The sequence below is a fragment of the Triticum dicoccoides genome, chromosome 5B (assembly GCF_002162155.2).
Source record: "Triticum dicoccoides isolate Atlit2015 ecotype Zavitan chromosome 5B, WEW_v2.0, whole genome shotgun sequence".
NCBI classification, from domain to species: Eukaryota; Viridiplantae; Streptophyta; class Magnoliopsida; order Poales; family Poaceae; genus Triticum; species Triticum dicoccoides.
Window position 1 is genome coordinate 589,513,566 of NC_041389.1, and position 13,190 is coordinate 589,526,755.

The 13,190-nt window shown below is 43.9% G+C and overlaps 1 non-coding gene across 1 annotated transcript; it reads left to right on the forward strand.

The window, feature by feature from the left end:
* Window positions 1–414: 414 nt before the first annotated feature.
* LOC119313161 lies at window positions 415–532 on the forward strand. Its single transcript, XR_005151544.1, has one exon. It is a non-coding gene; the product is annotated as a U5 spliceosomal RNA (small nuclear RNA).
* Window positions 533–13,190: the final 12,658 nt, after the last annotated feature.

The window sequence follows — 13,190 nt, forward strand, 5'->3', positions numbered from 1 at the left end:
ATATATTTGTAAGTATTTAAAGTATATGTATATAAGAAATCAAAAATTTAAAAAGTGAACGAAAAGCACCTGCGTAACACATTCAGGCTACAGTATTCCGCCGGCGTACTATAACATCGCTTGAGGCGATGTATAGAGCGTGAGGCCAACCTTTTTTTAGGGATGAGCGTGAGGTTATTTGTTTTTGATTGAGTAGCCCGAGCGTCAGGGTAACTAATACCAGCCCACGAATTGGCTAAACTCACTCTTTGGCCCACGAATAAAAGATGCCCCGCCACACCCAAACGCCAGCCCGAACAGCCGAACCGAAAAGAAGCATTGTCCCTTGCTAATAGTACCACATCGCCGAAGAAAGGAATGGGCTACCGCCAACTGGCTATATAATGGAGCTGCGTACAACCGAACAAGTCACGCAGCTGCGTCATGAGCACAGAGCGAACTATTCTTTCGCCTTTTACTAAAGAATACCGTGTGCACGTGACATTAAGCAGCATACACCAATTTTTATAGGGTGCCTATTCTCTGAGTGGAAGTATCTTTCTTTTTAACAATTTTTGGGAGTATCTATAGTAAATACGAGTTAGAACAAACATGCAATTTACCTGTACGAGTTAGAACAAACATGCAATTCACCTGTAAATGAGCTTCCTCAGCCGTTGTGACAAATCACCTGCACCCATTACATTTCGGCATCACACCAACGGCTGACATGGATACAGATTGGGCCTCTAGGTGAGCCGTAATTTGGACCCTCTTACGAAAACTACTAGGAGCTTTATGGCCTAAAGGTATTTATTTTCGGTAAGAGGAGCCCAGCACCACTAGTTTCATTTCTGAAATCGGCAAAACACATGCCAAGGTGAGTACATCATGTTTTCATAACATGCTATGGCGCATGGGCATAACCCGCCCAACTAGCCAACATAAAGCATATTAGAGGCTCACGCGAGCTTCGTCGGGTCGTTATTCTCTCCCGGGGTTGTCATTTTCCTCTAGCAGAGTCTGACGGTCGATTGTTTCATTTTCGTTTTATCTGCATTGGTTTGGGTTTTAATAATGTTCTTGTGGAGTTTTTGTTCGTTCCTATATCATGCTAGGGTGCGATACTTTTTTTTGGCGGAAAGCTAGGGTGCGATACTTTGTTCTAAAGGGGAATGGAATTGCTCGGTGTATGGTTGGTGTGTCCTTACACATTTCAGCGTCAGTGTCAGCCGATGCTCGTTGTGTGTCCAAACCCTACTTCGCGCCCTCAATGCCACTGCCAGTTTTTTTAAGGGTAATACTCATTGCTTTATTGATTACCAAGGTCCATACGCCCCATGGGATCCCATTTTTCTTTTGAATCTTCCCAATTATGCGCCACCCCTGATTCGAACTCCACTCAAGGTTTATTTCAAGCTGCAACAACCAACCGGGACAAGTTACTTACTATGCCCACTTGTTTCCTTTTTCGTTTCTTATGTGGGAAATGTAACGCTAAAGAAAAAACATCGCATCCCTAGTACGGTTTCCTATTGTTTTCTATTTTGACGGTTTTCCTTTGTTTTTTGTTTTTCTTTCTTTTTTTGTCTTTTGTCTTTTGTTTCATTTTCTTAATTCACAAACTTTGTTCAAATTCACGAACATGGTCTTTCATCAAATTTCTGAACTATTATCGATTCAATGAACTTAATTGAAATCCATTTTTCATCAAATTCATGAACATTTTTTAATTTACAAACTTTCTTTGAATCCATGAACACTCTTACAAATTCGTTAATCTTCTTCAAAACCCACGATTTTATTTCTAAATTGTGAATTTTTATTCAATTTTATGATATTTGTTTCAAATTTGTTATTTTTTCATTTTTATGAACTTTTTTCAGAATTATGAACTTTTTCGAGTCGTGAAGTTTTAAAAATTCATGAACTTTTGCGTAACTTTTCACTTTTACGATTTTCTTTCCTGAAATTTATGAATTTTAGGAACTTCATTTTTTGGACCTTTTAAAATGTTTTGTGCACTTTTTTCAGCTTTGTGAAAGTTTTTCGTTTTTATGAACTTTTTAAATTTTCAAGAAATTTTCATGAACTTTTCCCAGATCACAAGAATTTTTTTAGTATTTTTTCAATTTTATAAGGCATGAACTTGTTTAATTTTTTTTAAAATCCAAATTCGTGAACGTTTCTCTAAATCCATCAAAAAGAATTCAACATTTCCAATAGTATTAAAAAACCGGTCGGTTTTTCACTACCTAGAAAACAAAAAGAGTAACGAAAAAACTGGAGGGCAAAGCGTGCGAGCCAACAAGCTGGCTTGAAGTTGGGCCGCGGTCCGTGTGCATGCGCTAACTTGCTAGCTGGTGCTTAAGGCAATAAATACTTGGCTTCCCTAAAAAATGGTGCTCGCCGCCGAAGAGGCGCTCCCCGTTTTGTTTTGTTTTGTTTTTTGAGCAAAAAGTCGCCCTCTTTATTCATCCAAAGCAATCATCATAGGTACAAGGTTTGGGTCATGAGGATTACCCAACCAAAGATGTCTACCTACCTCAAGATTACATGCAAACTTGGCGAGATTATGAGCCTCAACATTAAAATTCCTACGCTCGTGTATGAAAGAACTAGAAATAAAACTATTACACCGGATCGTTATTTCATGTACTATAGAAGCATTTGGACCTCCTATCCCTCTGTTGATGTCATTGATTGCCTCCTGGCAATCTGAAGCCACCCAAACCTCTCTGATCGCCAGATCCTCTGCTAATGACAATGCTTCTCTGCATGTGCATGTTTCCAAGATCAGAGGATCATTGATTCCCCGTAGAACCACCGCCGAAGATCCTAGATATAGGCCAGTTTGATCCCGACACACAGCTGCGACAGCTCCACCATAATGTGTCCTAGCAACAGCACCATCAACGTTAATCTTTATGCATCCCGCTGGGGGTGGAAGCCACCTTCTGGCCCGTGATCTCGGAGCAGAACTGGTCGAGTACCATTAGGTTGTAGGAGGCCCAACTCGGCAATGAAGTTGGTGACAAAGGACACTGTATGCTGGGGACTTTGGAAGATCGATTCGTAAATAGCCTTCCTTCTCGCGTACCACACCGCCCATAACGTGACTACTAGCTTAGTAAAGCTTGCTTGATCCAATTTCTCATTTAACTCAAACAACCAGATTCTCGCATTTGGTTCCATGACCTCCGCCACTTGGGCTACTAGCTCGTCATCAAGCAAAGCCCACACACACCGCGACGTAGTGCATGACATGAGAGCATGCCTCCATGAGTCCTCGCAGCCACACAGTGGGCAAACATCCCGATCGACCATATTCCTCCTCTTCAAAATATCCAGAGTTGGTAGAGAGTGGTGCGCCAACCTCCACAAAAAGATTCTGATTTTGGACGGTATCTTTAGCTTCCATAGAGAACACCAAGACTTCTCATCTCTTGCTGAATTGGAAAATCCGCTTCCTCCTTCTAACCACTCCTCTCTTTGTAGCTTTATTTTCAACAGAAACTTGTATGCCGAACTGACGCTGAAGACACCTTTCCTATCTGGATACCAAGCCCAAAAGTCATCTATATTGGTTGTGCAAATAGGAATTTTCAGAATAGCATTTGCATCAATAGGGAGAAACACCAAACGGATCAGGGCTTCATTCCAAGAGGTTGATGCCGGCAAGAGTAACTCGGAAACATACTGTGGAGGATTTGCCACGAGACAGGTGATCGGGCGCGGTGTCATTTCCTTTGGTATCCAATTATCAGTCCATATGTTCGTGCCCTCACCGTTGCCAATCCGTCGGATTAAACCTTGCTTCAATAGGTCCCGTCCTTCCACAATCGCCCGCCAAACCTGTGACGGTCGTGACCCCAAAGCCGCTTCTAGAATGGAGCTATCAGGGTAATATGAAGCCTTCAAAATTCTTGCACTTAAACTATCTGGTTCTTGCAAAAGTGTCCACGCCTGTCTCGATAACAAAGCCAAGTTGAAAAGCTCAAGATCTCCGTTTTGTGCTCCTATTATACGATGAAACTGTGGAATTGCTACTATAACATTTACATGAGCCGGCCCATCAAGCTGCTGCTCGTTTAGCTCGGCTCCCCACTCCACTCGCCCACTCGGCATTTTCTTTCGCTTGATCCACTTCTATCTTATAAAAAGTTGGCTATCTTTTTTCAAATGTTTGTTAAATCAAAAGATGTTCAAAGGTTTTAAAAAAATGTTGTTCTTTTGAGTGATGCAAATTAAATAAACTCATTAATTTACAAAAAAAATAGGTAATTTCATAAATGTTCATGTATTTTAGAAAATAATCAAACAATTGAAATAAATTTCAGAAACTTTAAAAATGTTCACGAACTTAAGAAAATTTAAAAATAGAAAATTATATTTATACCGTACGAACATTATAGGCCCCAATGACACACAAAAAATTATACTGTATATAGAATCAACTACACACTCCCATACATATAGGCCCCAATGACCCCCACAACCTCAGAGGCACAAAAAGGCTCCAGATCTAATGAGCTATTTTTAATATAGTGCAATTGAAGTCGCTCACATACATGAGCATGCACTTACCCCTATGAACGCATGCACACACACCCTACCCCTATGAGCATTGTTAGGAGACTGAACTGACATCGCATCTTCAGATTTTACGAAGTCACTATAGACACCTCGCACTCCACGTGAACGTCTTCTCCCACCGTACGAACATCGTCGGAAGTCTTAAATAAATTCAAGAATAATGCAAGCATCCATGTCAAGTTTAGGACTTGAACTCTGATGGATTGTGGATACCAATGTCCTCATAACCAACCAAACAATAGGTTGGTTTGCAGGTGAGAGCTTAGTACATTATTGGATATCGAGCTAGCTCCATACTTGTTTTTTCCAGCTCAAAAAATGAAGCTAACAAATTCTTCTGAGTTCCCTTTAAAAAATAGTGTTTCCGAGAAAATAGGAATTTAACCCTTTTTCTAAGGAACACATGGTAAAACTTCCTTTCCAATAAAGACAAAGTAATTCTTTTATCTTTTAGAAAGATGAAGATATATTATAAAGATATACTACACATATAAAACATTCCGAACATAATAAAAAATTGCATTGAGGCCCCTCAACCATCGAATGAAAACTATCGCCGTCATAACAAGCCACGAGGCATTGATGTTGTCGCTCCTATACCGACCACACCCTGACCTTGTCGATTACAACCAGGAAGTGTTTGACACGTGCCCCTAATGATCAGCTACCCGGAGCCTCAGTCGTCACTGTTGAACCCTTGAATTGATTAGGGTCATCACACCAAAACTCGTTATCGTGTACGCGTGATGGAAAATTATAATCTCGTCGCCCCGAGGAGCTAGCCGGGATCTATGTAGGAGCTCCATGAATCCAATCCAATGGGCGAACTAGAGGAGGACCGAAGCCAAAAGACTGACTCAAAGATGAAGCATCGCCATCCACCCAAGTGTCGTCGTGCGAGGATTAAACAAAAACTGCTAGCAGGAGGCGAGGCACCATGATTTCACTCCTCACAACCGGCCACCAGAGGGATAGACGAAGGGATGGGGAGTCCACAGGCTCACATGAAGATCAAGGAGAGAAAGACTTTTCCATAGACGTCTGTAAGTTCTATATTTCAAGCCCAGCGAGATTGAGGCCAGAGCGTGCGAAGCGGTGTTGCGTATGTTTGGGCAGGTCTCCGGCTTACTAGTTAACATAGCAAAGAGTGCATCATTACCAATCAGGTGCTCCCAGGGCGAGATGAACCCCGCTTGCAAACTTCCCATGCAAGTACCTAGGCCCACGCCTCACAATTAGGAAACGAATGACGACGCAACTTCCATGCCTTGTTGATCAACTTGCCGACTGTTTACTAAACTAGAGGGCAGCTATGCTTCCCAAGAGTGGCCGTCTATTTCTGATTACATTGGTGCTATGTGCAATTCCAATCCATTCAATGCTAGCGTTGTACTCCCTCCGTTCGGAATTACTTGTCTCGAAAATGGATGTATCTAGAACTAAAATACATCTAGATACATCCATTTCTACGACAAGTAATTCTAAACGGAGGGAGTACTTTTCACCAATAATTTTGGATGCGATGAGCAAGATCTGTCACGGGTTTGTATGGTGCAGAAAGAATGAGGCGTACAGAGGAAATTGCGTCATCGCTTGGGACTTGGTGTCCAGGCCCAAGTATGCAGGGGGTTTGGTCACCCCCAACCTGCGACGGCTAAATAAGGCCCTTCAAGCAAGATGGCCTTGGCTCAGGCGGGCGGACAGTTCTAGACCTTGGTCCAAATTTGACATCGATGTGCCTGAGGAGATCATGTAAATCTTCCATGCAGCAGCAAGAGCCACCATGTGGGACGGCCGAGAAACCCTGTCCTGGGAAGATAGGTGGTTGCACGACATATCATTTGCGAGATAACTCCGCTGATTTATGACAAAGTTCTGAGAAGAATCAAATCATCAAGGAAAGTGTGTGAGACCGTGGTGAACATCACATGGGCTGGGGATATTGGTCCAGACCTGAATGCTGCAGAGTTGCAACAATTTTTGGATCTCTGGCGAGAGTGGAGGTTGTGCATTTAACAGAAGGTGTGGAGGATGTGATCCGGTGGTCCCGGGAGAAGAACACCCTCTTCTCAGTGCGCTCTCCTTACGCTGCAATTTTTGCAGCTCTGGTGGTCTCCCCTACAGTACTTGGCAGTCCAAGGAACCGCTTCAGTGTCACTTCTTCAGTTGGCTAGCGCTGAAAAATCACTGCTGGACATCTGATCGTTTGGCTAGATGTGACCTCCCTCACCAAGAATCATGCCCGTTTTGTGATCAAGCCAATGGGACAATGAACCACCTGATGATTGAAAGTGCAACTATCCCTAGGTGGTTTTGGTAATTCATAACAACATATAGCTCATTGAGCTAATGCTATTCCAAGACTATTATTTCAGGAAAGCTCAATGAATGGCATGGCATGAATGATGAAAGTGGATCCCTCAAAATACTAATGACAAAGGATTGGCTCAAGCTCAAAAGCTCAAGACTCTTCATTTTATATTTTAGTGATCCAAGATCACATTGAGTCTATAGAAAAAGCCAATACTATCAAGGAGGGATGAGGTGTTGCTTAATGAGCCTCTTGCTTCATGTGCTTGGTGATATGCTCCAAAAACCCTCAACTACTTTCCCACATCCACAAATGACCTAAACCTAAAGCCAAAATCGGTCACACCGATTCTTTCTATCCGGCGCCACCGAGTTCTAATGTCATAGCTACTGCCACAAACCCTAGGCAAATCGGTCCTATCGATAGGGATCTCGGTCTCACCGAGATGGGATTGTAATCTCTCTGTTTCCCTTCGTAACGTTTCGGTCTAACCGAAGTGAGCGATTGGTCCCACCGAGATTGCAATGTAAACTCTCTGTTTCCCTTTTGTAACATTTCGGTCTCACCGAAAAGAGCAAATCGGTCCCACCAAGTTTACCTGACCAACTCTCTGGTTAGCTTATTACCAAAATCGGTCTCACCAAGATTGTGTAATCGGTCTTACCGAGATTATGTTATGCCCTAACCCTAACCATATCGGTCTTACCGAGTTGCATTTCGGTCCCACCGAAAATCCTAACGGTCACTAGGTTTACTGAATCAGTCCGACCGAGTTTGATGATTCAGTCCCACCGAGTTTGGTAAATTGTGTGTAACGGTTAGATTTTGTGTGGAGGCTATATATACCCCTCCACCTCCTCTTCATTCGTGGAGAGAGCCATCAGAACAAACCTACACTTCCAACTTACCATTTCTGAGAGAGAACCACCTACTCATGTGTTGAGGCCAAGATATTCCATTCCTACCATATGAATCTTGATCTCTAGCCTTCCCCAAGTTGCTTTCCACTCAAATCTTCTTTCCACCAGATCCAAAACCTATGAGAGAGAGTTGAGTGTTGGGGAGACTATCATTTGAAGCACAAGAGCAAGGAGTTCATCATCAATGCACCATTTGTTACTTCTTGGAGAGTGGTGTCTCCTAGATTGGCTAGGTGTCACTTGGGAGCCTCCGACAAGATTGTGGAGTTGAACCAAGGAGTTTGTAAGGGCAAGGAGATCGCCTACTTCGTGAAGATCTACCGCTAGTGAGGCAAGTCCTTCGTGGGCGACGACCATGGTGGGATAGACAAGGTTGCTTCTTCGTGGACCCTTCGTGGGTGGAGCCCTCCGTGGACTCGCACAACCGTTACCCTTCGTGGGTTGAAGTCTCAATTAACGTGGATGTACGATAGCACCATCTATCGGAACCACGCCAAAAACATCATTGTCTCCAATTGCGTTTGAATCCTCCAAACCCTTCCCTTTACTTTCTTGCAAATTGCATGCTTTAATTTCCGCTGCCTATATACTCTTTGCATGTTTGCTTGAACTGTGTGATGATTGCTTGACGTGTCCTAAGATAGCTAAAATCCGCCAAACTCTAAAGTTGGGAAAAGGCTAAGTTTTTTATTGGTCAAGTAGTCTAATCACCCCCCTCTAGACATACTTCAAGGTCCTACAAGTGGTATCAGAGCTTTGGTCTCCATTTGCTTTGATTTCCATAGCTTTTGGTGGTCATAGCCTTGGTTTCACAATCTAAGAGAGTATGGCGTCTAGTGAGGGAAATTATCACCATAGAGGTCCTTACTTTGATGGTACTAATTTTGCTAGTTGGAAGCATAAGATGAAAATGCATATTCTCGGACATAACCCCGTCGTTTGGGCAATTATTTGTATTGGCTTGCAAGGTGAATTCTTTGATGGGAGAGAGCCGAACCGTGAAGCTAATGCGGAAGAATTGAAGATGCTGCAGTACAATGCTCAAGCTTGTGATATCATCTTCAACGGATTGTGCCCCGAAGAATTCAACAAAATCAGCCGTCTTGAGAATGCAAAGGAAATTTGGGATACTTTGATTGATATGCATGAAGGTACCGACTCCGTCAAGGAATCCAAGTTGGATGTGCTCCAAAGTCAGCTTGACAAGTTCAAAATGAAGGATGGTGAAGGTGTCGCTGAAATGTACTCTAGGCTTGCACTTATCACAAATGAGATTGCCGGCTTAGGGAGTGAAGAGATGACCGACAGATTCATCATCAAGAAGATCCTAAGAGCATTGGATGGAAAGTATGATACCGTGTGCACCTTGATCCAAATGATGCCAAACTACAAAGATCTCAAGCCAACGGAAGTCATTGGAAGAATTGTTGCTCATGAGATGTCACTTAAGGATAAGGAGGAACTTCACAACAAGTCAAGTGGTGCTTACAAAGCCTCATGTGAAGCCCCCACATCATCAAATGAGAAACAAACCTTCAACGAAGAATTGAGCTTAATGGTGAAGAACTTCAACAAATTCTACAAGAGTAGAAGCAAAGAAAGAAGCTCCAAGTCAAGGTCTTACAATGACAAAAGATCTTCTAGTCGAGAGCGAAATTGCTACAATTGTGGGAGACCCGGACACTATTCCAATGAGTGTACGGCACCCTACAAAAGAAGAGAAGATTCTCCAAAAAGAAGAAGCAAAAGAGAAGAATCACCACCAAGAGAGAGGAGGAGTACAGATGATCGTTATGAACGAAGACCCTCACGGAGAAGCAAGGATTCGGAAAGGAAGGACAAGTCATCAAGGAGCTACACAAAACGAAGACATCAAGCTCATGTTGGTGAATGGGTATCCGGTTCCGACTCCGACCATCACTCCGATAGAAGCTATCACTCCGACTCCGAATATACTCAAGATGAAGGTGTTGCCGGTCTAGCACTTGTGTCAACCAACTCCTACGACATATTTGACTCACCAAATGAAGGAATTGGAAGATGCTTCATGGCCAAAGGTCCAAAGGTAACACATCCCGAGTATGTTGATTTCAATAGTGATGAAGATGACTTGCTTATGGATGATGATTTACTTGTTGACAACTCTAGTGATGAATACTACGATGAAACGTCAATTAATCATGCTAATCAAGATAAAATGAATGACAATGATAAGGAGAAGATTGAGCTTCTAACTAAATAACTAAACACTCTTAAGTTGGCTCATGAAACTATCTTCGAAGATCATCGAGAACTTTTAAGGGCTCATGAGAAGTTACGCTTTGAAAAGCTCAATCTTGAGCAAGAGCATGAGTTCTTAAAAGCAATCAATGATGATCTCTGCAAGAAAAGTTCTTGTTACATTGCCAAGCGTTTACTCTTATCTACTTACATGCCTCAAGTCAAGTCTAGTAACAAGTACAAGAAAGATACTTCCTCTAGTAGTAACAATAATAATGACAAATCCAATATTGTTGCTCCTAGTAGTTCTCTTGATTCCACTAATGAATCTCGTAGCCAAGTTACACTTGAGCAAGAAAATAGCTTATTGAAGGGAATTATAGAGAAAGGTGTATACAAGAGACTTGCCGGGAGTAAGCAATTCGAGGAAATTGTACGCAAGCAAGGAAGGCACCGGAAGAATCAAGGTGTTGGTTTTGAACGAAAGTTCAATGCCAATGGAGTTGAGTGGGAAGAAGATCAATACCCCAAGACAAAGTTTGTTCCTCAACAAGAGAAGTATGACCCTAGTTCCTTCAAAGGAACACAAGCACAAGATGATCTTCCACCACAAGACCACAAGAACAAAGGCAAGGACAAGGTTCAAGAAGAGATTGATGCATTTGAAGAAGCACCTAAGGCCTTGGTCAAGTGGGTTCCCAAGACTACCTCAAGTTCTACTTCATCAAGTACAACTACAACTACAAGGATTCCCATCAAGATGATGTGGATCCCGAAGAAGAAGAACTAGAGAGTTCTTGAGGGTGACTACGCCAACATTCTTCACTCATATCTTTTTGGCAACAACAAGTGCAATCAACTTCCACATCTTGCACTAGTTCAAGGAGTCACAAACCCTTATGTTGGTAAGGCAAGGGGCAAGTTAACCTAGTGATTTCATGGACATTATCTTGTGTGTGCATCAGTCTATGTCTATGGATATTCTTGTTTGTTCCTTGTGGGACTAACCCATGTAGGTATGTTGAAAGTGCAACTCACTCCAAAGGATTGCTCCAAATGATCTACATCAACCTTGAGCATGCACATCTTCAACACCTACATGAAGTCATCATCGACAAAACCCAAGGTTAGTTCATCCCTCTAAAAGGGGATCTCACATCTAGGGGGAGCTTAACTCTAAGAATTGAGTCAAAGAAACTATAATGGTGTGAACACATCAATGCATTATGTAAAAGTGGTAACCCCACTTAAGCTTAAACGATGAGTATGACCTATGATCAAATGTTTTCATTTGACTCCTAAGTCAATATACTCATATATAGATGACCTAGTCATCGCCAATTGTTTTGATAGATGCTAGAGTTGGTTGTGCATGTTTTGCCACATATTTCATTTGCCATCTTATTGTGTGAGCATGTTGGTGCATATTTTACTCATTCGAGGACATCCACTTGTTGCTTTGATTGTTTGGTTCTTTTTCTTTTTGCCAAGTGGATGGACAAGAATGCCTAAGAACCTTCTCTAGCTATCTATGCTTTTCTCGTCTCAAACTCTATTCATGCTACATCACAAAATTCGATCAATTCAGATTCGAACCACTCTGTGTGAGGAGCACTCGGAGTCCCCGATTCGGCATAGACTTAAACTTCCAAAACTTCTTTGTGATTCTCGGTCTGACCGATTCCTCCATTTCGGTCCCACCGAGATCACTAAGTCGATCTAGGTTTTCAATCTCGGTGCAACCGATTTGAACTTTTCGGTCACACCGAGTTGCTGTAACTGTACACAGTTATGCATCTCGGTGCCACCAAGTTGTTCCACTCGGTCACACCGATAGGGTCGGGCTATATATAGTCACGGGCAAAAATTTGGAAATTTCTCCGAACCTCTTTGTAACACCCCGAGATTCATGCCACAGTAATCTCCCACTTCTCATGCCATGTCATCATGATTACCTTGCTAGTTGCCACTTGTTCAAAACATCAAGTCCAAAATTCAAAAATTTCTCAAACATGAATACAGAAATGTTCATCATGTGCCAAATATTCCACAACTAATATTGGTGGTGAACCAACATTTTTGCAAAGGGTTTAAGTGGCCTAAACTACTTAAAGCAGTGGCTAAAACAATAGTTTAAATGCCTTTTTACTCTATAAAAATTTCAAACTATTTCAAAAGCATCACAGCCTTTTGTGGCAGTGCTAACTATTTCAATGTAATTATGTGGCCAAGTCCCACATTTTACAAAATCCATTTGGCAGCCCAAATATTACCATGCTTTTTCTGTAAAAAGAAAAGAGCAGAGGTAAAAGAAAAAGAAACCCCCCCTGACCCCCCTGGGCCTTTGTCATCTGGGCGGCCCAACCCAGTAGCCCACCTCCCCCGGTCGCCTCCCTCCTCTCTGTTCACCCGACCCAGCGGCCGCGCTCGCTGGTCGCCACTGAACCCTGTCGCCGTCCCCGTCGGGGAAAGGATAAGGGCGACGTCCCCTCGATGCCTCGAGCCCTCCCGTCCACTCACCGCACCCCACTCGCGCCAGTCCTTTCCCCTCGCCCGCTTCGTCTCTTCCTCGCACCCCAGATCCCCTCCCCATCGCATCCGAACGCCACGGCCGCCATGGCCGCCGTCGCCCTCGTGGCCACCGGCCACCACGCGCGTATTCGCCATGACGTAGCTCCTCGCCATCATCCGCTACGCCCCCTGGTGCCATCCGCAAGAGCTCGAAGGTGCTAGAGCGCCGTCACGCCGCCTTCTACAACCTCCGTCCACCTCGGGCCGCCGCACACCGACGCCGTCTCCGGCCACCTCGACTCTTCCTCGGGCCTTCCCAGCAACGGAAGTGAGCGCCAGACCTGCGCCTCCCTCTCCCTCTCTCCCCGTGCTCTTTCCCGCGCCGTAGCTAGCTGTCGCCGCCTCCGTGCCCTGCTCGCCGCCGACGAGATCGTGGTCGTCTTTGTGGTCGACGTCGCCGCCACCTGAGGCCACCGTTGAACTCCTGGAGCTCCCAGGAGCCCAACGAGCCTGAGCACGTGCCTCCCCGTGCCCCCTAGCCGCTAGCCCGACCACCCTCATCTCCGGCCGCTGCTTTGCCTAACCACCGACGGCACTCCGGCCACTCCCCGCCCGGGCCACCACCGCAGAACGATGCGGCTTCTTCCGCTCGT